The sequence below is a fragment of the Lolium perenne genome, chromosome 2, assembly GCF_019359855.2.
Source record: "Lolium perenne isolate Kyuss_39 chromosome 2, Kyuss_2.0, whole genome shotgun sequence".
NCBI classification, from domain to species: Eukaryota; Viridiplantae; Streptophyta; class Magnoliopsida; order Poales; family Poaceae; genus Lolium; species Lolium perenne.
Genome location: NC_067245.2, coordinates 79,364,430 through 79,390,280, shown reverse-complemented (window position 1 = coordinate 79,390,280; position 25,851 = coordinate 79,364,430). Strand labels below are relative to the sequence as shown.

Sequence of the window (25,851 nt, the reverse complement as noted above, 5' to 3'; positions counted from 1 at the left end):
GAAGAGGTTTCTACAGTAGTAACAACTTCCAAGACACAAATATAAAACAAAGCTACTGTAGCAAAATAAACACATGGGTTATCTCCCAAGAAGTTCTTTCTTTATAGCCATTAAGATGGGCTCAGCAGTTTTAATGATGCACTCGCAAGAAATAGTATTTGAAGCAAAAGCGAGCATCAAGAGGCAAATTCAAAACAAATTTAAGCCTAACATGCTTCCTATGAAAAGGAATCTTGTACACAAATGAATTCATGAAGAACAAAGTGACAAGCATAAGAGGATAAAACACGAGTAACTTCAAGATTCTCAACATAAAGAGGGGAAACTTAATATTATTAAGATGCATATAACCATGTTTCCCTCTCTCATAATAACTTTCAGAGGCATCATGAACAAACTCAACAATATAAGTATCACATAAAGCATTCTTATTCACATGCATAAAAGTATCATTACTCTCCACATAAGCATAATCAATTTTATTAGTTGTAGTGGGAGCAAATTCAACAAAGTAGCTATCATTATTATTCTCATCAAGTGTAGGAGGCATAGTATAATCATAATCAAATTTATCCTCCATAACAGGCGGTACTAAAAGACCAATATCATTATAATCATCATAAATAGGAGGCAAAGTATCATCAAAGTAAATTTTCTCCTCAATGCTTGGGGGACTAAAAATATCATGCTCATCAAAGCCAGCTTCCCCAAGCTTAAAATTTTCCATATCATTAGCAACAATGGTGTTCAAAGCGTTCATACTAATATGTTCCATAGGTTTTTTAATTTTCGCATCAAACCATCCATGTCTTAAATCAGGAAATAGAATAAGAAGCTCATTGTTGTCCATTATGCCAAACTAGTGTAAACAAGAAACAAAAAGATGCAATTGCAGGATCTAAAGGAATAGCTTCGAGCACACACACAATGGCGCCAGAAAAGTACTTTACCTGGGACCGGAGTATGAGAGCCTTGTACCTTTCCTCCCCGGCAACGGCGCCAGAAAACTGCTCATATGTCTACGGGTGCTTCTATTCTTGTAGACAGTGTTGGGCCTCCAAGAGCAGAGGTTTGTAGAACAGCAGCAAGTTTCCCTTAAGTGGATCACCCAAGGTTTATCGAACTCAGGGAGGAAGAGGTCAAAGATATCCCTCTCATGCAACCCTGCAACCACAAAGCAAGAAGTCTCTTGTGCCCCCAACACACCTAATAGGTGCACTAGTTCGGCGAAGAGATAGTGAAATACAAGTGGTATGAATGAATATGAGCAGTAGTAACGGCGCCAGAAAAGTGCTTGCTGGCGTGCAATTGATGGTAGTAATATTGCAGGCAGTATAAATGCAGTAAAACAGTAAACAAGCAGCGATAGCAGTATTTAGGAACAAGGCCTAGGGATCATACTTTCACTAGTGGACACTCTCAACATTGATCACATAACAGAATAAATAGATAGATGCTAGACTCTACACCCTCTTGTTGGATGGTGAACACCACTAACTGTGTAGGATTACACGAACCCTCAATGCCGGAGTTAACAAGATCCATAATATTCAATGTTCATATTTAAATAACCTTAGAGTGCATGACAGATCAACATAACCAAACCAAGTACTAACATAGCATGCACACTGTCACCTTCACACTACGAAAGGAGGAATAGATCACATCAATACTATCATAGCAATAGTTAACTTCATAATCTACAAGAGATCACAATCATAGCCTACGCCAAGTACTACACGATGCACACACTGTCACCATTACACCGTGCAGGAGGAATAAACTACTTTGATAACATCACTAGAGTAGCACACAGATAAATTGTGATACAAAACACATTGCAATCATAAAGAGATATAAATAAGCACTTCACTATGCCATTCATAACAGCGAATAAGTATTCTGTGAAATATAGCCTAAGAGACCCACACGGTGCACACACTGTCACCTTTACACACGTGGGACAAGGAGTCTCCGGAGATCACATAAGTAAAATCCACTTGACTAGCATAATGACATCTAGATTACAAGCATCATCATATGAATCTCAATCATGTAAGGCAGCTCATGAGATTATTGTATTGAAGTACATAGGAGAGAGATGAACCACATAGCTACCGGTACAGCCCCGAGCCTCGATGGAGAACTACTCCCTCCTCATGGGAGACAGCAGCGTTGATGAAGATGGCGGCGGTGTTGATGGAGAAGCCTTTCGGGGGCACTTCCCCGTCCTGGCGGCGTGCCGGAACAGAGACTCCTGTCCCCCAGATCTTGGCTTCGCGATGGCGGCGGCTCTAGAAGGTTTCTCGTACCGTGGCTTTTTCCGTATCGTGTTTTAGGTCAGGGACCTTTATATAGGCGAAGAGGCGGCGTCAGAAGGTCAACGAGGCGGTGACACACTAGGGGGGCGCGGCCAAGGCCTGGGTCGCGCCACCCTGGCGTCTGGTGGCCCAGTGGCCCCCCTCTGGCCTCTCTCGGGTGTTCTGGAAGCTTCGTGTGATCCTAAGATGCTGGGCGTTGATTTCGTCCGATTCCGAGAATATTTCCTTACTAGGATTTCTGAAACCAAAAACAGCAGAAAACAGGAACTGGCCCTTCGGCATCTCGTCAATAGGTTAGTTCCGGAAAACGCATAATAATGACATAAAGTATGCATAAAACATGTAGATATCATCAATAATGTGGCATGGAACATATGAAATTATCGATACGTCAGAGACGTATCAGCATCCCCAAGCTTAGTTCCTGCTCGTCTCGAGCAGGTAAACGATAACAAAGATAATTTCTGGAGTGACATGCCATCATAACCTTGATCATACTATTGTAAGCATATGTAATGAATGCAGCGATCAAAACAGTGGTAATGACATGAGTAAACAAATGAATCATAAAGCAAAGACTTTTCATGGATAGTACTTTTAAGACAAGCATCAATAAGTCTTGCATAAGAGTTAACTCATAAAGCAATAAATCAAAGTAAAGGTATTGAAGCAACACAAAGGAAGATTAAGTTTCAGCGGTTGCTTTCAACTTATAACATGTATATCTCATGGATATTGTGAATGTAAAGTAATATAACAAGTGCAACATGCAAGTGTGTAGGAATCAATGCACAGTTCACACAAGTGTTTGCTTCTTGAGGTGGAAAGAGATAGGTGAACTGACTCAACATAAAAGTAAAAGAAAGGCCCTTCGCAGAGGGAAGCATTGATTGCTATATTTGTGCTAGAGCTTTTATTTTGAAAACATGAAACAATTTTGTCAACGGTAGTAATAAAGCATATGTATCATGTAAATTATATCTTACAAGTTGCAAGCCTCATGCATAGTATACTAATAGTGCCCGCACCTTGTCCTAATTAGCTCGGATTATCGGGATTATCATCGCAATACACATGTTTTAACCAAGTGTCACAAAGGGGTACCTCTATGCCGCCTGTACAAAGGTCTAAGGAGAAAACTCGCATTTGGATTTCTCGCTTTTGATTATTCTCAACTTAGACATCCATACCGGGACAACATAGACAACTGATAATGGACTCCTCTTTAATGCATAAGCATGTAGCAACAATTAATGTTCTCATATGAGATTGAGGATGTATGTCCAAAACTGAAACTTCCACCATGATTCATGGCTTTAGTTAGCGGCCCAATGTTCTTCTCTAACATTATGCATGCTCTAACCATTAAATGAGTGGTAAATCTCCCTTACTTCAGACAAGACGGACATGCATAGCAACTCACATGATATTCAACAAAGAGTAGTTGATGGCGTCCCCAGGAACATGGTTATCGCACAGCAAACAACTTAATAAGAGATAAAATGCATAAGTACATATTCAATACCACAATAGTTTTTAAGCTATTTGTCCCATGAGCTATATATTGCAAAGGTAAAGAATGGAAATTTTAAAGGTAGCACTCAAGCAATTTACTTTGGAATGGCGGAGAAATACCATGTAGTAGGTAGGTATGGTGGACACAAATGGCATAGTGGTTGGCTCAAGGATTTTGGATGCATGAGAAGTATTCCCTCTCGATACAAGGTTTAGGCTAGCAAAGTTATTTGAAACAAACACAAGGATGAACTGGTGCAGCAAAACTCACATAAAAGACATATTGTAAACATTATAAGACTCTACACCGTCTTCCTTGTTGTTCAAACTCAATACTAGAAATTATCTAGACCTTAGAGAGACCAATTATGCAAACCAAATTTTAGCAAGCTCTATGTATTTCTTCATTAATAGGTGCAAGGTATATGATGCAAGAGCTTAAACATGAGCACAACAATTGCCAAGTATCACATTATCCAAGACATTTTACCAATTACTACATGTAGCATTTTCCGTTTCCAACCATATAACAATTAACGAAGCAGTTTCAACCTTCGCCATGAACATTAAAGATAAAGCTAAGAACACATGTGTTCATATGAACCAGCGGAGCGTGTCTCTCTCCCACACAAGCATTTTATTCAGAGAATGAAAATAACAAAACAAAAATAAAAGCACACAGACGCTCCAAGTAAAATACATAAGATGTGACCGAATAAAAATATAGTTTCAAGAGAAGAAACCTGATAAGTTGTCGATGAAGAAGGGGATGCCTTGGGCATCCCCAAGCTTAGACGCTTGAGTCTTCTTGAAATATGCAGGAATGAACCACCGGGGCATCCCCAAGCTTAGACTTTTCACTCTTCTTGATCATAGTATATCATCCTCCTCTCTTGACCCTTGAAAACTTCCTCCACACCAAACTTAAAACAAACTCATAAGAGGGTTAGTGCATAATCAAAAATTCACATGTTCAGAGGTGACACAATCATTCTTAACACTTCTGGACATTGCCCAAAGCTACTGGAAGTCAATGGAACAAAGAAATCCATCCAACACAGCAAAAGAGGCAATGCGAAATAAAAGGCAGAATCTGTCAAAACAGAACAGTCCATAAAGACGAAATTTAAAGTGGCACCAGACTTGCTCAGATGAAAATGCCCAAATTTAATGAAAGTTGCGTACATATCTGAGGATCACGCACGTAAATTGGCAGATTTTTCTGAGTTACCTACAGAGAAATCTGCCCAGATTCATGACAGACAGAAATCTGTTTCTGTGCAGTAATCCAAATCTAGTATCAAGCCTACTATCAAAGACTTTACTTGGCACAACAATGCAATAAAATAAGATAAGGAGAGCTTGCTACGGTAGTAACAACTTCCAAGACACAAATATAAAACAAAGCTACTGTAGCAAAATAAACACATGGGTTATCTTCCAAGAAGTTCTTTCTTTATAGCCATTAAGATGGGCTCGGCAGTTTTAATGATGCACTCACAAGAAATAGTATTTGAAGCAAAAGTGAGCATCAAGAGGCAAATTCAAAACAAATTTAAGCCTAACATGCTTCCTATGAAAAGGAATCTTGTACACAAATGAATTCATGAAGAACAAAGTGACAAGCATAAGAGGATAAAACACGAGTAACTTCAAGATTCTCAACATAAAGAGGGGAAACTTAATATTATTAAGATGCATATAACCATATTTCCCTCTCTCATAATAACTTTCAGAGGCATCATGAACAAACTCAACAATATAAGTATCACATAAAGCATTCTTATTCACATGCATAAAAGTATCATTACTCTCCACATAAGCATAATCAATTTTATTAGTTGTAGTGGGAGCAAATTCAACAAAGTAGCTATCATTATTATTCTCATCAAGTGTAGGAGGCATAGTATAATCATAATCAAATTTATCCAACATAACAGGCGGTATTAAAAGACCAATATCATTATAATCATCATAAATAGGAGGCAAAGTATCATCAAAGTAAATTTTCTCCTCAATGCTTGGGGGACTAAAAATATCATGCTCATCAAAGCCAGCTTCCCCAAGCTTAAAATTTTCCATATCATTAGCAACAATGGTGTTCAAAGCGTTCATACTAATATGTTCCATAGGTTTTTTAATTTTCGCATCAAACCATCCATGTCTTAAATCAGGAAATAGAATAAGAAGCTCATTGTTGTCCATTATGCCAAACTAGTGTAAACAAGAAACAAAAAGATGCAATTGCAGGATCTAAAGGAAATAGCTTCGAGCACACACACAACGGCGCCAGAAAAGTACTTTACCTGGGACTGGAGTATGAGAACCTTTTACCTTTCCTCCCCGGCAACGGCGCCAGAAAGGAAATAGCTTGATGTCTACGGGTGCTTCTATTCTTGTAGACAGTGTTGGGCCTCCAAGAGCAGAGGTTTGTAGAACAGCAGCAAGTTTCCCTTAAGTGGATCACCCAAGGTTTATCGAACTCAGGGAGGAAGAGGTCAAAGATATCCCTCTCATGCAACCCTGCAACCACAAAGCAAGAAGTCTCTTGTGTCCCCAACACACCTAATAGGTGCACTAGTTCGGCGAAGAGATAGTGAAATACAAGTGGTATGAATGAATATGAGCAGTAGTAACGGCGCCAGAAAAGTGCTTGCTGGCGTGCAGTTGATGGTAGTAATATTGCAGGCAGTATAAATGCAGTAAAACAGTAAACAAGCAGCGATAGCAGTATTTAGGAACAAGGCCTAGGGATCATACTTTCACTAGTGGACACTCTCAACATTGATCACATAACAGAATAAATAGATAGATGCTAGACTCTACACCCTCTTGTTGGATGATGAACACCACTAACTGTGTAGGATTACACGAACCCTCAATGCCGGAGTTAACAAGCTCCACAATATTCAATGTTCATATTTAAATAACTTTAGAGTGCATGACAGATCAACATAACCAAACCAAGTACTAACATAGCTTGCACACTGCCACCTTCACACTACGAAAGGAGGAATAGATCACATCAATACTATCATAGCAATAGTTAACTTCATAATCTACAAGAGATCACAATCATAGCCTACGCCAAGTACTACACGATGCACACACTGTCACCATTACACCGTGCAGGAGGAATAAACTACTTTGATAACATCACTAGAGTAGCACACAGATAAATTGTGATACAAAACACATTGCAATCATAAAGAGATATAAATAAGCACTTCACTATGCCATTCATAACAGCGAATAAGTATTCTGTGAAATGTAGCCTAAGAGACCCACACAGTGCACACACTGTCACCTTTACACACGTGGTACAAGGAGTCTCCGGAGATCACATAAGTAAAATCCACTTGACTAGCATAATGACATCTAGATTACAAGCATCATCATATGAATCTCAATCATGTAAGGCAGCTCATGAGATTATTGTATTGAAGTACATAGGAGAGAGATGAACCACATAGCTACCGGTACATCCCCGAGCCTCGATGGAGAACTACTCCCTCCTCATGGGAGACAGCAGCATTGATGAAGATGGCGGTGGTGTTGATGGAGAAGCCTTCCGAGGGCACTTCCCCGTCCCGGCGGCGTGCCGGAACAGAGACTCCTGTCCCCCAGATCTTGGCTTCGCGATGGCGGCGGCTCTGGAAGGTTTCTCGTACCGTGGCTTTTTCCGTATCGTGTTTTAGGTCAGGGACCTTTATATAGGCGAAGAGGCGGCGTCAGAAGGTCAACGAGGCAGTGACACACTAGGGGGGTGCGGCCAAGGCCTGGGCCGTGCCACCCTGGCGTCTGGTGGCCCAGTGGCCCCCCTCTGGCCTCTCTCGGGTGTTCTGGAAGCTTCGCGTGATCCTAAGATGCTGGGCGTTGATTTCGTCCGATTCCGAGAATATTTCCTTACTAGGATTTCTGAAACCAAAAACAGCAGAAAACAGGAACTGGCCCTTCGGCATCTCGTCAATAGGTTAGTTCCGGAAAACGCATAATAATGACATAAAGTATGCATAAAACATGTAGATATCATCAATAATGTGGCATGGAACATAAGAAATTATCGATACGTCGGAGACGTATCAGGCCTATCTTTTACTTTATGTTGAGTCAGTTTACCTACTTCTTTCTATCTTAGAAGCAAACACTTGTGTCAACTGTGTGCATTGATTCTTACATGTTTACTTATTGCACTTGTTATATTGCTTTATGTTGACAACTATCCATGAGATATACATGTTACAAGTTGAAAGCAATCGCTGAAACTTAATCATCCTTTGTGTTGCTTCAAAACTCTCTACTAAGAATTTATTGCTTTATGAGTTAACTCTTATGCAAGACTTATTTATGCTTGTCTTGAAAGTACTATTCATGAAAAGTCTTTGCTATATGATTCAGTTGTTTAAGTCATTGTCTTTACCATTGCTTTGAATCACTTCATTCATCTCATATGCTTTACAATAGTATTGATCAAGATCATGTTGGTAGCATGTCACTTAAGAAATTATCCTTGTTATCGTTTACCTACTCGAGGGCGAGTAGGAACTAAGCTTGGGGATGCTTGATACATCTCCAACGTATCTATAATTTCTTATGTTCCATGCTACTTTTATGATGATACTCACATGTTTTATACACAATTTATGTCATTATTATGCATTTTCTGGCACTAACCTATTAACGAGATGCCGAAGTGCCAGTTGCTGTTTTCTGCTATTTTTGGTTTCAGAAATCCTAGAAAGGAAATATTCTCGGAATCGGACGAAATCAACGCCCAATATCTTATTTTTCCCGGAAGCTTCCAGAGCACCGAAGAGGGGCCAGAGAGGAGCCAGGGGGCCCCACCCCACAAGGTGGCGCGGCCAAGGGGGGGGCACCCCCTATGGTCTGGTGGCCCCAGGTCTCCTCCGAGGCTGCCCTTCCGCCTATATAAAGCCCCCGCCTCGAAAACCCTAAAAGAATAAGCCACGATACGAGAAAAATTCCAGAACCGCCGCCATCGCGAAGCCAAGATTCGGGGGACATAAGTCTCTGTTCCGGCATGCCCCCGGGACGGGGAATTGCCCCCGGAAGGCATCTCCATCGACACCACCGCCATCTTCATCACCGCTGCTGACTCCTATGATGAGGAGGGAGTAGTTCTCCCCCGAGGCTAAGGGCTGTACCGGTAGCTATGTGGTTCATCTCTCTCTCCCATGTGATCTTTATGTGATCATGAGCCTTGTGATCTAGTTGAATAACATCTATGTGCTATTCTAGTGAGGTTATTAAAGTAGTCTATTCCTCCTTCATGATGTAATGGTGACAGTGTGTGCATCATGTAGTACTTGGTATAAGCTATGATTGTGATCTCTTTTAGATTATGAAGTTAACTATTACCATGATAGTATTGATGCTATCTATTTCCCCTTTCATAGCCTGACGGTGACAGTGTGCATGCTATGTTAGTACTCGGTATAATTGCAATGGTCTATTATTCACTCTAAGGTTACTTAAATATGAACACCGAATGTTGTGGAGCTTGTTAACTCCGGCTTGAGGGAGCTCTTGTAGCCCTACACAATGAATGGTGTTTGTCATCCAACAAGAGAGTGTAGAGAAAGTAGTATTTGTTTATTCAGTTATGTGATCAATGTTGAGAGTGTCCACTAGTGAAAGTATGATCCCTAGGCCTATCACTGTAGCTTTCTATGCAAAAATTAAGGATAGAAGGGACATAATCTTTAAAGTCCTTACAAACAACACAAGTTTCATAATTTTTAGCAATGAAGGATTCTATCTCAGAGGCTCCCATAAATATGACAAATTGTTCTACCTCTTTGAACCCAAAATGAATATAGTTATTCCAATTATAGTTCTTAATTAAAACTTCCTCACTAAAGCCACATTGAAATTTAAGATGTTTAGTATCCTGTTTAGAGCAACAGTTTATATCATGGCGTTTAAGCAAGATTTTAGCAATTGTATTCAGCTTTTCTATCACATCACTCATAACTTTTCCCGTTCTTGATTCTCTATAATTCATATATAATTCTATAAGCTCCAAATAGGTTGTGGGTTCTCCCATAATAGCAGTTTTTAATTTTTAGGTTTTTCAAATTTTTATGGATTTTTGGGTATATGAGAAAAGTAAAACAAAACAAAATAAACTAGACAAAAGTAAACTAGGCAAAATAATACTAGACAGAAATAAACTAAGCACAAATAAACTAGATAGAAGTAAACTAAGTAAAACAAAATAAAATAAAACAGAGAGAGAGGTGGAGTGTACTCCCCAGGTGAACTTATGAGTAGAGCTATGCCTCCCCGGCAACGGCGCCAGAAAATAGTCTTGATAACCCACAAGTATAGGGGATCGCAACAGTCTTCGAGGGAAGTAAAACCCAAATTTATTGATTCGACACAAGGGGAGGTAAAGAATACTTATAAGGCTTAACAACTGAGTCGTCAATTCAGCTGCACCTAGAAAAGCACTAGTAACAGGGGTGATGTGAAAGCAGGAGTAATATGAGAGCAGTAATAACAGTAGCACAGCAGCAGTAGCAGTAATATGAGAGCAATGGCACCAGAAAATAGTTGATACTACTTCCAATGTCATGTAGAACGAGTATATGATGATGAGAGATGGACCGGGGTTCCCAGCTATCTACACTAGTGGTAACTCTCCAATAACAAGTGTTGGGTGAACAAATTACAGTTGGGCAATTGATAGGATTGAAATAGCATTAAGACAGAACATCAAGATCATTAATCATGTAGGCATGTTTTCCATATATAGTCATACGTGCTCGCAATGAGAAACTTGTACAACATCTTTTGTCCTACCAGCCGGTGGCAGCCGGGCCTCTAGGGAATCTACTGGAAATTAAGGCACTCCTTTTAATAGAGCACCGGAGCAAAGCATTAACACTCCGTGAAAACATGTGATCCTCATATCTAAGCCTTCCCCTCCAGTTGTCCCAAATTCTGTCACTTTGGGGCCTTTGGTTCCGGACATAGACATGTGCATACAACTTGTAGATACAATCTAAGCAATAAGTATAGAGCTTAAATCTAAGATCATGCCACTCGGGCCCTAGTGACAAGCATTAAGCATAACAAGATTGCAGCAACAATAACTTCATAAACTTTGTAGATAGACAATCATAATGTAACAATCCATCGGATCCCGACAAACACAACACCGATTACATCAGATGAATCTCAATCATGTAAGGCAGCTCATGAGATCATTGTATTGAAGTACATGGGGGAGAGAATACCAACTAGCTACAGCTAGAACCCGTAGTCCATGGAGGAACTACTCACGGAGCATGATGGAGGCGGTGGCTTCGATGGAGATGGCTTCCGGGGGCACTTCCCCGTCCCGGCAGGGTGCCGGAACAGAGACTTCTGTCCCCCGAAACGGAGTTTCGCGATGGTGGCGGCGCCCCTGGAGTCTTTCTGGAGTTTCCGGGAAAAATAAGATGCTGGGTCTTCGTTTCGTCGAATTCCGAGAATATTGCCCGAACAGCCTTTCTGGAACCAAATACAACAGAAAACAGCAACTGGCCCTTCGGCATCTCGTTAATAGGTTAGTTCCGGAAAATGCATAAAAACATTATAAAGTGCAAGCAAAACATGTAAGTATTGTCATAAAAGAAGCATGGAACATCAGAAATTATAGGTACGTTGGAGACGTATCAATGTCTTACTCAACTATTATATTCAGGCTTAAGATGGTGTGTATTATATGCAAAAAGCTGAATCTTCTTGGATTTTATTGGATTTTTATTGTTTGACTAGATCCATACATGAAGTTTGACTTTGATATGCAAATGCATGTTGCAATATCAAGTTCTTACTTGATGCTATAGATCTAGCGGGTAATGGTATTCGTGTGAGGAAGTGATGAATTCTGAAGATTCTGAAGACAAGATGAAGGTTCATCAGATAAAGGAAACAAAGTTGTGGGAAGCAACCACAATATTCAGAAGGAAGTACCAATCAAAACTCATGCTTTACCTCAACAGAGGAGTACTTTAGTACATAAGAAGCATGAAGGTGAGAAATATGATGATTATGGAGAAGTAGAAGTAGAACCATAGTCATTATGGAAACGGGAATGCATGGGAAATCACTTTGGATACTATATTCATAGTGGTTTGCTTGCAAAATAAACCCTGAAGGAAGGAAGATGACCTATGAAACCATAGCATATATAAGAAGACCACAGTTGGTATCAGAAGACTACAGTTGGTATAGGATCAATGCTGCAAGATAAAGTAGAAGATGTCCTGACCAATTGGTCAAAACCTATAATAGGGTACACTTTTAGTTAACAAATAGCCACAATTGGTATCAAGCAGTTGATACGTCTCAAACGTATCTATAATTTCTTATGTTCCATGCTACTTTTATGATGATACTCACATGTTTTATACACATTATATGTCATATTTATGCATTTTCCGGCACTAACCTATTGACGAGATGCCGAAGAGCCAGTTGCTGTTTTTTGCTGTTTTTGGTTTCAGAAATCCTAGTAAGGAAATATTCTCGGAATTGGACGAAATCAACGCCCAGGGGCTTATTTTTCCACGAAGCTTCCAGAAGACCGGGGGAGATACGAAGTGGGGCGACGAGGCGACGCCACACTAGGGCGGCGCGGCCAGGCTTGGGCTCGCGCAGCCCTAGCATGTGGGTCCCTCGTGTCGCCCCTAAACCTACCCTTCCGCCTACTTAAAGCCTTCGTCGCGAAACCCCCAGTACCGAGAGCCACGATACGGAAAACCTTCCAGAGATGCCGCCGCCGCCAATCCCATCTCGGGGGATTCAGGAGATCGCCTCTGGCACCCTGCCGGAGAGGGGAATCATCTCCCGGAGGTCTCTTCATCGCCATGATCGCCTCCGGATCGATGTGTGAGTAGTCCACCCCTGGACTATGGGTCCATAGCAGTAGCTAGATGGTTGTCTTCTCCTCATTGTGCTATCATGTTAGATCCTGTGAGCTGCCTATCATGATCAAGATCATCTATTTGTAATGCTACATGTTGTGTTTGTTGGGATCCGATGAATATTGAATACTATGTCAAGTTGATTATCAATCTATCATATATGTGTTGTTTATGTTCTTGCATGCTCTCCATTGCTAGTAGAGGCTCTGGCCAAGTTGATACTTGTGACTCCAAGAGGGAGTATTTATGCTCGATAGTGGGTTCATGCCTCCATTGAATCTGGGACAGTGACAGAAAGTTCTAAGGTTGTGGATGTGATGTTGCCACTAGGGATAAAACATCGATGCTTTGTCTAAGGATATTTGTGCTTATTACATTACGCACCATACTTAATGCAATTGTCTGTTGTTTGCAACTTAATACTGGAAGGGGTTCGGATGATAACCTGAAGGTGGACTTTTTAGGCATAGATGCATGCTGGATAGCGGTGGTCTATGTACTTTGTCGTAATGCCCTGATTAAATCTCATAGTACTCATCATGATATATGTATGTGCATTGTTATGCCTTCTTTATTTGTCAATTGCCCAACTGTAATTTGTTCATCCAACATGCTATTTATCTTATGGGAGAGACATCACTAGTGAACTGTGGACCCCGGTCCATTGTTTACATCTGAAATACAATCTACTGCAATTGTTCTTTACTGTTCTTCGCAAACAAACATCATCATCCACACTATACATCTAATCCTTTGTTTACCGCAAGCTGGTGAGATTGACAACCTCACTGTTACGTTGGGGCAAAGTACTTTGATTGTGTTGTGCAGGTTCCACGTTGGCGCCGGAATCCCTGGTGTTGCGCCGCACTACACTCCGTCACCAACGACCTTCACGTGATCCTTGACTCCTACTGGTTCGATAAACCTTGGTTTCTTACTGAGGGAAACTTGCTGCTGTACGCATCACACCTTCCACTTGGGGTTCCCAACGGGCGTGTGCTTTACGCGTATCAAGCTAAATTTCTTGCGCCGTTGCCGGGGAGATCAAGACACGCTGCAAGGGGAGTCTCCCACATCCAATCTCTTTACTTTGTTTTTGTCTTGCTTTACTTTATTTTATTTACTACTTTGTTTGCTCTCTATATCAAAAATACAAAAAAATTAGTTGCTAGCTTTACTTTATTTACTGTCTTGTTCTCTATATTAAAAACACAAAAAAATTAGTTACTTGCATTTACTTTATTTACCTTTTGTTTATTTTATCATGTTTCCTCCTAAGTACACCCTAAAAGACATACCGGTGGGACGAGGGTCTATCATTGGGAGAGATAATATAGAAGATTTTTTCACTCATGTTAGTACAGCTGAAAATTTTGAAGATAGACACTTGGTAGAACTTGCTCCTACTTATGAAATTGCTGTTGCTTCTTTAGTACACATGTTGGAAACTAAATTTGTTAATCTCAATCCTATAATTCAACGTATGTTTCTTACACTCGGTGATATGGAAGAAGGAGAAAAGAAAGATTTTGTCTTAGAAACCCTTCTTAAAGAATTTGGTGGTGTAGCAAGAGAGGCTAGAAAAGTCTTTATTAAATATAAGATGCTTGGCTCTTATACCAACTTTGCTAGTACCCTTGAAAAATGGAAAAAGATAGATTAAAGTACACTAATAAAGTTAATTGTGAAGGGGAGATTAAGACAACAATACCTTGTAAGCTCCTAGGAATGCATGAAGCTCTAGAAAATAACTATGGTTGGCTTGTCCCTGAAAATTTGTTTGATGAGAATAGCAAGCCTAAAAATAATGAAAAAGGGGCCTCTGAAACTTACATAGATAAGATACAATGCATAGTTGAAAAAACTCCAAACCCCTCTGTTGATGCTTCTTCTCTTGATAATACTTGATTCACACTTTCTGCGCCTAGCTGAAAGGCGTTAAAGAAAAGCGCTTATGGGAGACAACCCATTATTTTACTTCTGCACTTTTGTTTTATATTTGAGTCTTGGAAGTTGTTATTACTGTAGCAACCTCTCCTTATCTTTATTTTATTGCATTGTTGTGCCAAGTAAAGTCTTTGATAGTAAAGTCAATACTAGATTTTTATTACTGCGCAGGAACAGATTTCTTGCTGTCACGAAATTGAGCCGCCCCGTCTGTAGAAAATTTAAAAAAATCTGCCAATTTACGTGCGTGATCCTCAGATATGTACGCAACTTTCATTCAATTTGGGCATTTTCATCTGAGCAAGTCTGGTGCCTCAAAAAATTCGTCTTTACGGACTATTCTGTTTTGACAGATTCTGCCTTTTATTTCGCATTGCCTGTTTTGCTATGTTTGATGGATTTATTTGTTCCATTAACTTTCAGTAGCTTTGTGCAGTGTCCAGAAGTGTTAAGAATGATTATGTGACCTCTGAATATATGAATTTTCAATTATGCACTAACCCTCTAATGAGATTGTTTTGAGTTTAGTGTGGAGGAAGTTTTCAAGGGTCAAGAGAGGAGGATGATACAATATGATCAAGAAGAGTGAAAAGTCTAAGCTTGGGGATGCCCCCGTGGTTCATCCCTGCATATTTTAAGAAGACCCAAGCGTCTAAGCTTGGGGATACCCAAGGCATCCCTTCTTCATCGACAACTTATCAGGTCACCTCTAGTGAAACTATATTTTTATTCCGTCACATCTTATGTGCTTTACTTGGAGCGTCTGTTTGTTTTTGTTTTTGTTTAAATAAAATCGGATCCTAGCATTCTTTGTTTTGGAGAGAGACACGCTCCGCTGTTTCGTATGAACACATGTGTTCTTAGCTTTATCTTTAATGTTCATTGCGAAGGTTGGACTACTTCATTCATTGCTATATGGTTGGAAACGGAAAATGCCGCATGTGGTAAATGGTATAATGTCTTGAATAATGTGATACTTGGCAATTGTTGTGCTCATATAGATCATGTTTAAGCTCTTGCATCATGTACTCTGCACCTATTAATGAAGAACTACATAGAGCTTGTTAAAATTTGGTTTGCATGATTGGTCTCTAGAGTCTAGATATTTTCTGGTTAAGGTGTTTGAACAACAAGGAGACAATGTAAAGTCTTATAATACTTACAATATGTTCATATGTGATTTTTGCTGCACCTTTTATACTTGAGTTTGATTCAAACAACCTTGCTAGCCTAGCCTTGTATTGAGAGGGATTTTTCTGGTGCATCCAAATCCTTGAGCCAAAAACTATGCCATTTGTGTCCACCATACCTACCTACTACATGGTATTTCTCTGCCATTCCAAAGTACATTACTTGAGTGCTACCTTTAAAATTCTATTCTTTGCCTTTGCAATATATAGCTCATGGGAAAACAGCCTTAAAAACTATTGTGGTGAAGAATATGTACTTATGTGTCTTATTTCTTAATAAGTTGCTTGTTGAGCGGTAACCATGTTTCTGGGGACGCCATCAACTTTTACACCTTTGTTGAATATCATGTGAGTTGCTATGCATGTTCGTCTTGTCTGAAGTAAGGGCGATTTTCATGATCAAATGGTTTGAGTATGCATATTGTTAGAGAAGAACATTGGGCCGCTAACTAAAGCCATGATCCATGGTGGAAGTTCCAGTTTGGACAATTAATCCTCAATCTCTTATGAGAATATTATCTATTGTTGAATGGTTATGCATTAAAGAGGAGTCCATTATCTGTTGTCTATGTTGTCCCGGTATGGATGTATAAGTTGAGAATAATCAAAAGCGAGAAATCAAATGCGAGCTTTCTCCTTGGACCTTTGTACATGCGGCATAGAGGTACCCCTTTGTGACACTTGGTTGAAACATATGCTATGCAATGATAATCCATGTTAATCCAAGCTAATTAGGACAAGGTGCGAGCACTATTGGTATACTATGCATGAGGCTTGCAACTTATAGGATATCTTATACATAACACATATGATTTATTACTACCGTTGACAAAATTGTTTCTTGTTTTCAAAATGAAAAGCTCTAGCACAAATATAGTAATCCATGCTTCCTTCTGCGAAGGGCCTATCTTCTACTTTATTGTTGAGTCAGTTTACCTATTCTTTCTATCTCAGAAGCAAACACTTGTATCAATTGTGTGCATTGATTCTTACATGTTTACCTATTGCACTTGTTATATTACTTTGTGTTGACAATTATCCATGAGATATACATGTTGAAGTTGAAAGCAACCGCTGAAACTCGTATCTTCCTTTGTGTTGCTTCAATGCCTCTACTAATAATTTATTGCTTTATGAGTAACTCTTATGCAAGTCTTATTGATGCTTGTCTTGAAAGTATTATTCATGAAAAGTCTTTGCTATATGATTCATTTGTTTACTCATTATCTTCATCATTGCTTCGAATCGCTGCATTCATCTCATATGCTTTACAATAGTATTGATCAAGATTATGATAGCATGTCACTTCAGAAATTATCCTTGTTATCGTTTACCTACTCGAGGGCGAGTAGGAACTAAGCTTGGGGATGCTTGATACGTCTCAAACGTATCTATAATTTCTTATGTTCCATGCTACTTTTATGATGATACTCACATGTTTTATACACATTATATGTCATATTTATGCATTTTCCGGCACTAACCTATTGACGAGATGCCGAAGAGCCAGTTGCTGTTTTCTGCTGTTTTTGGTTTCAGAAATCCTAGTAAAGAAATATTCTCGGAATTGGACGAAATCAACGCCCAGGGGCTTATTTTTCCACGAAGCTTCCAGAAGACCGGGGGAGATACGAAGTGGGGCGACGAGGCGACGCCACACTAGGGCGGCGCGGCCAGCCTTGGGCCCGCGCGGCCCTAGCGTGTGGGTCCCTCGCGTCGCCCCTAAACCTACCCTTCCGCCTACTTAAAGCCTTCGTCGCGAAACCCCCAGTACCGAGAGCCACGATACGGAAAACCTTCCAGAGATGCCGCCGCCGTCAATCCCATCTCGGGGGATTCAGGAGATCGCCTCCGGCACCCTGCCGGAGAGGGGAATCATCTCCCAGAGGTCTCTTCATCGCCATGATCGCCTCCGGATCGATGTGTGAGTAGTCCACCCCTGGACTATGGGTCCATAGCAGTAGCTAGATGGTTGTCTTCTCCTCATTGTGCTATCATGTTAGATCTTGTGAGCTGCCTATCATGATCAAGATCATCTATTTGTAATGCTACATGTTGTGTTTGTTGGGATCCGATGAATATTGAATACTATGTCAAGTTGATTATCAATCTATCATATATGTGTTGTTTATGTTCTTGCATGCTCTCCGTTGCTAGTAGAGGCTCTGGCCAAGTTGATACTTGTGACTCCAAGAGGGAGTATTTATGCTCGATAGTGGGTTCATGCCTCCATTGAATCTGGGACAGTGACAGAAAGTTCTAAGGTTGTGGATGTGCTGTTGCCACTAGGGATAAAACATCGATGCTTTGTCTAAGGATATTTGTGTTGATTACATTACGCACCATACTTAATGCAATTGTCTGTTGTTTGCAACTTAATACTGGAACGAGTTCGGATGATAACCTGAAGGTGGACTTTTTAGGCATAGATGAATGCTGGATAGCTGTCTATGTACTTTGTCGTAATGCCCTGATTAAATCTCATAGTACTCATCATGATATATGTATGTGCATTGTTATGCCTTCTTTATGTGTCAATTGCCCAACTGTAATTTGTTCACCCAACATGCTATTTATCTTATGGGAGAGACACCACTAGTGAACTGTGGACCCCCCGGTCCATTCTTTACATATGAAATACAATCTACTGCAATTGTTCTTTACTGTTCTTCGCAAACAAACATCATTATCCACACTATACATGTAATCCTTTGTTTACAGCAAGCCGGTGAGATTGACAACCTCACTGTTACGTTGGGGCAAAGTACTTTGATTGTGTTGTGCAGGTTCCACGTTGGCGCCGGAATCCCTGGTGTTGCGCCGCACTACACTCCGTCACCAACGACCTTCACGTGATCCTTGACTCCTACTAGTTCGATAAACCTTGGTTTCTTACTGAGGGAAACTTGTTGCTGTACGCATCACACCTTCCACTTGGGGTTCCCAACGGGCGTGTGCTTTACGCGTATCAGCAGTCCATAATTGGATTATTTGTACCAAGAAGTTGTGAACAAATAAAATTTTGTCAGCCAAATAACCATTTAGTCGAAGGATTCACATTGGATGTCCACAATTGAGTGGATACACCACAGATATTCTTCGCATGACCTTAGAAGAGTACAACCCATAAACTAGACCTAGACCAATATTCTAACCATAAGTCTAATGGTTGGAAGAAAAAGGAGTTGAAGACCATAAGAAAACTCTAAGGGGTAGAGTAAACATTGAGTTGGATGTACAATAACTCAATATTTTGAGCAAGATAGTTGATGAAGGTCTGAGGGTGCACGCACGCACCGGCAAGAGGGCCAAGGGGGGCGCCACTGCTTCTCACCGCGCCGCCGCTGAGGTTATGGTGGTGGAGACAGAGAGAAAGGAAAGGGAGGGGGGCTTGTCCCCGGCTAGCTATTGCCGGAGCGGGCGAGCGGCCACCTCCCAGCCGCCAGAGAGAAGGTGGTGGAAGCAGCAAGGTACAAAGAAAAGGGGAGGAGCTCGTCCCCGGCCGAGTGCTGGGACCGGAGCTCGCCCGCGAGGACCTCGGGTGGGGTGGAAAAAAGAAAAAGGAGGCCCCGCCGAGCCGCCGCCCAGGTGGGCTTGCCGTCGCCGGCGTGGCACCGGCCACGGGCGCTCGAGGACTCGTTCTCTCCGGCGCCATCGTGCGGGAGAAGAGACAGAGAGGGGGACGGGGGGGGGGGGGGGAAAAATGCTAGGGTTTGGGGGCAGACCGTTTTTGGTTCTTATATACTAGCCCGAAAGTAAAGGCTGACCGTCGATCGCATCCGACGGCCAGGATGGAAACCCTAGCAGCATGGGCGACGCGGGATCGGGCCGCGTTCGGGCCGTGTTTTGGCTGGCCGCGTGACATGCTGCGTGGGCCACGGGCCAGGCCGCGTTAGCAGGCCGCCACGTCGGTGCCGCGTCAAGGCAGCGTGGGCGCCGCGTAAGCTGCGTGCCGCGCAGTGCGTGGCGGGCCGCGTGGGCTGCGGGCCGAGTGAGCACAGTTTCACAGTTTTTTTTCTTTTTTCAGAGGCGTTTTTAGGCAGTTTTGGGTCATTATTTGGCCAATTTATGTCTAGTTTTTTCTGAATAAATAGGACCAACGAAATATTTGTTCAGAAATTAAAAAGTGAAAGATATGCCTCTGAAAAGTTCAAAAGTTAAAAGTTTAAATCCACAGTTTCTGCTGCATATAGTAAAAGAAGAATTTTTGTCAAGTTTTTTTCCTGAGCAAATTGAACCAACGAGATATTTGTTTTTGGAAATTAAAAAGTAACAGAGATTCTTCTGAAAAGTTTAAAGTTTAAAGTTTGACTTCAAAGTTTCCGCTACAAATAGTTAAGATGCATTTTCAATTTGGAAAAATGCAAAAGTGATGATTAAAATTTAAAAAAGTTGCTTAAAAGTGATTGTTGAAACAATTATGATATGTCATTTTATGACCAACGTTATTGATGGCATGATCATGTTTTGTTGTAATGTGCAAAAGTGATAATCAAAGTGATTATTGTGACAAGTATGGTTCTTTTATTTTTTAACCAACGTTATTAATGACATGATCATGATTTGTTGCAATAAGGTGTGCATTTATCTCTATTTTCTGCCCAACGGTGATATAGATTTAATTGCACAAACAGTTGCATGTTCTAATTTTGACCAACGTTGGATTATTGCATGCAATTGTTGTTATGATCTCATTTCATTATGGTTTAAAGGAGGGTACTACTTGATGAGCTGCATCAAGGATGTTCCAACCCTCAAAGGTGACAAATACACTGAATGGAGAAAAGAAGGTCGATTTATGCTGAGGTGGACTGGGTTCCCACAGCCGGTCAGAACAAAAGATCCAGTCAGAAATGACAAGAATGATGATGCTGCTTGGCAGTATAAAAGGTGGCTAAGTGCCATTTATAAAGAATACAATTGAGAACGCTATTGTGGGCTCAATTGCAGAGTGTGCTTCCGTAGGGGAGTATCTTGAAAGAATAAACAGCCAGTTCACTGGTTCTTCAAAGATATGTGCGACCTAGCTGCTGTAGCAACTGGTGACAGAAAAGTACACATGGACAGGAGAGACATGGCAAGTGTGCCATATGGTGTAATAATGCTTATGTGGGTGTTGTCTGTGTGTAATGTGAGTGAAAAGTGTTGTCCGCGTTGGACAAAGAACAAAAGAAAAGAACTGATGAATCATCGAAATTATGGCATTGTCGCTTATGCCATATTTCGAGGGGAGAATAGAAAGACTTGTTAAAAATGATATTCTTCCTCCATTAGAATTCTCGGACATAGAACAGTGCATCGATTGCATTAAAAGTGGGTGTTGTCTGTGTGTAATGTGAGTGAAAAGTGTTGTCCGCGTTGGACAAAGAACAAAAGAAAAGAACTGATGAATCATCGAAATTATGGCACTGTCGCTTATGCCATATTTCGAGGGGGAGAATAGAAAGACTTGTTAAAAATGATATTCTTCCTCCATTAGAATTCTCGGACATAGAACAGTGCATCGATTGCATTAAAAGAAAATTTTAAAAAGGTGCAAATCGAAGCACAACAACACTAGAAATAATTCACACTGATATATGTGGACCATTTTCTGTGAAATGTGTGGATGGCCATGATTCGTTCATAACATTCACGGATGATTACTCCCAATATGGTTATATTTATCCAATAAAAGAAAGAACAGAAGCGTTGGATAAATTCAAAATATTCAAAGCTGAAGTTGAAAATCAGCATGATAAAAGAATAAAGATAGTCATGTCTGATCGTGGAGGGGATTACTACGGTCAACATACTCCATATGGCCAAGTCCCTGGACCTTTTAAAAGGTTCCTACAGGAGACTGGAATAGTTGCCCAGTACTCGATGCGGGCGAACCTCAGCAGAATGGGGTAGCTGAAAGGCGCAACCGTACCCTTATGGATATGGTGCGCGGTATGATGAGCTATTCCACCCTACCATTGGGATTGTGGATTGAGGCGTTAAAAACCGTTATTCACATTCTAAACAGAGTACCAAGCAAATCGGTGCCCAAAACACCGTATGAGCTATGGACAGGGAGAGCGCCTTCTCTAAACCACCTAAAAGTGTGGGGGAGCCCTGCTGAGGCCAAAGTATTTAATCCAAATATCGCAAAGTTAGATACCAAAACAGTCAGCTGCCATTTTATTGATTATCCTGAAAAGTCAAAAGGTTATCGTTTCTCCTGTCCAGAGAAATACACAAAGTTTGTGGAAACGAGACATGCTGTCTTCTTAGAGGACGAAATGATGAGCGGGGGCATGGTAGCTCGGAAAATTGATCTTGAGGAGAAGAGGGTGCATGCACCTAATCCGATGACTCATGAGCCATCTTTTGCGCTACAATGTGCACCTGTACCGACGATCCCTACGATTGTGGTGCAAGCGCCTGTTGTAACTCCGCCCATGACAACGGTGAAAGAAAATTCGGAACCTGTCCGTCAGGAGCCGAATGAACCATTTGTTGAGCATGAAAGGGAGCAACAACAGCCACCTCTAGAGGCAAAAGGATTTACACAAAGAGAAGTGATAGATTACAATGAGACATTTTCTCCGGTCTCATGTAAGGATTCCTTCAGAATCATAATGGCACTAGTTGCACATTTTGATTTAGAGTTACATCAAATGGATGTAAAGACGACATTCCTAAACTGGGTTTTAGAAGAAAATGTCTACATGAAACAACCCAAGGGTTTTATCATGGAGGGCAAGGAAGAAATGGGATGCCGCCTAAAGAAATCCATTTATGGATTAAAGCAAGCCTCTAGACAGTGGTATCTAAAGTTTAATGAAACAATTAAGAGATTTGAATTTAAAGAAAATATTGCGGACAATTATGTTGATGCAAAGTTTAAAAGTGGGAAATATATTTTCCTAATCTTGTATGTGGATGATATTCTACTTGCCAGCAGTGATGTTAGTCTACTGCAAGAGAAAAAGAAGTTCTTGTCCTCATATTTTGACATGAAAGATCTTGGTGAAGCGTCATATATTTTGGGCATAGAAATTCACCGAGATAGAAACAATGGAGTATTAGGACTATCGCAAAAGGCTTATTTAGAAAAGATTCTAAGTAAGTATAATATGCATAAGTGCAGTGCCACACCTGCCCCTATAGTCAAGGGCGACCATTTTGGGAAACATCAAAGTCCCCAAAATCAATACGAGCTCGATCAAATGAAAGCGGTTCCATATGCTTCGGCTATTGGAAGCCTACAGTATGCACAAGTGTGCACTCGCCGTGACTTAGCTTTTATCACCGGAGTACTCGCGAGATATCAAAAAAATCCAGGTTTTGAACACTGGAAAATGGTAAAGAAGGCATTGCATTATGTAAAAGGCACAAAAAACTATATGCTAACATACAGAAGATCTGATTCCCTAGAAATAAGAGGGTATTCAGATGCAGATTTTGCGGGGGATAAAGATGATAAAAAATCCACATCTGGATATGTATTCACCCTCGCAGGGGGAGCTATTTCATGGAGAAGCTCCAAACAGACGATAGTTGCATCATCCACGATGTATGCATAATTTATAGCATGTTATGAAGCCACGGGGCAGGCATTATGGTTAAAGATATTTATACCTGACTTGAAAGTGGTAGATTGTATTGACAAACCACTAAAGATGTACTGCGACAATGAGTCTGCAGTATTTTATGATCACAACAATAAGTCGAGTACAGCTACGAAACCGATTGAGGTTAAGTATTATGTTGTGAAACACAAGGTCCAGGATCAAACAATAAGTCTCGAGCATATAAGGACAAAAGATATGCTTGCGGATCCGCTAACGAAAGGCTTACGACACAGCGTGTTCAAGGAGCACGTAGCCAGCATGGGTTTAAGGGAAAGTCTTACCTATACTGGATCATAAGAGACCCAAAAGTAAAAGAATTTGTTTCAAAATAGAGAAGTGCATTGTGGCTGTCCGATTCTATCGGCAATAGAGATGTGATGAAGAAACATGCCCTATGTACTGATCCAAAATGAAACGAATAAAATGAAAGTATAAAGTTAAAAGAAAAGTTGAGATCAAGGGGGAGAATGTTAGGATGATCTCCTCGCGTCCGAGCCCAACGGCTCGAACTCGGACCCTTGACCTCGTCCGCGCCCTGATCGGGGGCGCCCAACCGCATCTGGTTGGTGGGCCCCTGTCGCCTGTGCTATAAATACAGTGGTGGGGGCGGTGGCACAGATCACGAGGTTGACCGGAGTGCCACTCGCCCCACCAACACACCTACCGATCTAGGTCTGCACAGTGCCGACGGGAAGCTCCGCCGCCACCTCTCTCGCTCGACCTCACACCGTCATCGTCTCCATCACCACCATGTTGACTTAGACGGGTTCGTCCTCCTCGCAGGGACAAGGTAAACCACACAGACCCGCAGTATTCCACCTTACCCGGCTAAGATCTACACCTAGATGATCCAGCGCAACAAACAATTAGCATAGGATAATGATGTGTTTGAAGAAAAACACATGCTACAGTTAGTAAACCAGAGGTGAGGGAGGCTATTTCGAATACTGTGGTCGAGAGCGCTCGAGACTTCGATTATGGAGGCCAAATATTGTGGCATGTTCTGTTATTATATAGAGCTAGCTAGCTTCAATTCAATGGTTGACAGGTGAGCAGGCAAAGAGTGTAATGATAGTCTTGGGAGGGAGAGGGGGCAGAACTAGGTGTGGATTTTCAAGTAGTAATCAATCTTGGGCCATTCATGCAGTTGCTTCGATTGTACCATGCCTGACAAATTTAGAGTAAATAATCTTGGGTTGGAATTGATGAGACAGATGAAAGGGTTGCCGTGCACAGCACTGTGCTTGGTTTACCTTGGACTCATCATCAAGGACGATGGCAGCAGTCGGGCACTCGGGCCTGATCCGGAGGCGGTGCTGTCAGCGAGTCTTCGCCGGAGGAGGTGAGGACCAGCACGATGTTTCATAACTTCAAATCATTCAGTAATTGATCTTTAGTGAATGTATTAAGAGAATATTGCCGAGGTTCATGATTGTTTGACTTAGTTATGGCAAATGAAGCAGATGAGCTTTCCACGTATTCTTGTTTGTAGCAAAGTATAAGGGCAATAATTTTTAGAAGGTCGGCTTATTAACATTTGTTAAACAATGGATATGTTGCTCGGTCCTTCACCATACCACATGCTACAAAGGGTGGACCATATCACCATCCTCAATCCATGAGTGTGGTAACATTCGGTGCTTCATGCTGATATTCCATGTGTTCGTCACAAGCCGAAAACACATGCCAAAAAATGCCAAAAAGGCTGTACCGTTTAAACTTGTCTGAAGCATGCCCTTCAAGAGCATGGGAGTTATGAAGTTGTTGCGTCCATGAGTGTTCTATCATCTACATTTGTCCTGAATCTGGTTGATCGTCTGTCAAGCGGAAGGAGTTTGGTGATGCAAGATGAAGAATTTTATATCATCCTGCTTAGGAGATTTCATTATCTTTTTAGGCGTCGCTTAATTGTGACGTTTGATCTTACATTCTATTTCTTATATGGATGTGGTATGAAAATTGGACAAGTAGCCCAAGTGGCGTTAGGGACATTTTCCCATTTCTTTTACTGGTTATAGCTTGTGCCTCCAAGATTAATAACCACCACTAATTCCATTACCTCTGATACACAATAATTCGAATTATCTTCTCAAGACAAGGCAAAATAAAGAGCAGATTATCCCAATCATTTCAAGACCAACCTTGGTATATGCACAAGTGCCACACCCGTCCTAATTCCGTCTCAATTCTGGCACACCTGACATAATTCCGTCTCAATTTTGGCACTCACCTGCACCAGTTCGTTTCAAATAGGCACTCACCCGTATGAATACTACCCAAATGAGCAATTTGGGAATTGATCTTACATTGAACAGGAAAAAAAACCATCTGTTCACAGTTA

General features: G+C 41.1%; 1 long non-coding RNA gene across 2 annotated transcripts in view; it reads left to right on the top strand.

Moving 5' to 3' along the window:
* Positions 1-24,713, top strand: part of LOC127333052 (uncharacterized) — an 85,629-nt gene extending 60,916 nt beyond the window's left edge. For both annotated transcript variants that reach the window (XR_007870889.2, XR_007870886.2), the window contains exon 4: positions 24,559-24,713. This is a non-coding gene — a long non-coding RNA (uncharacterized lncRNA). The remainder of the gene's footprint in view (positions 1-24,558) is intronic.
* The last annotated feature ends 1,138 nt before the right edge of the window (positions 24,714-25,851 follow it).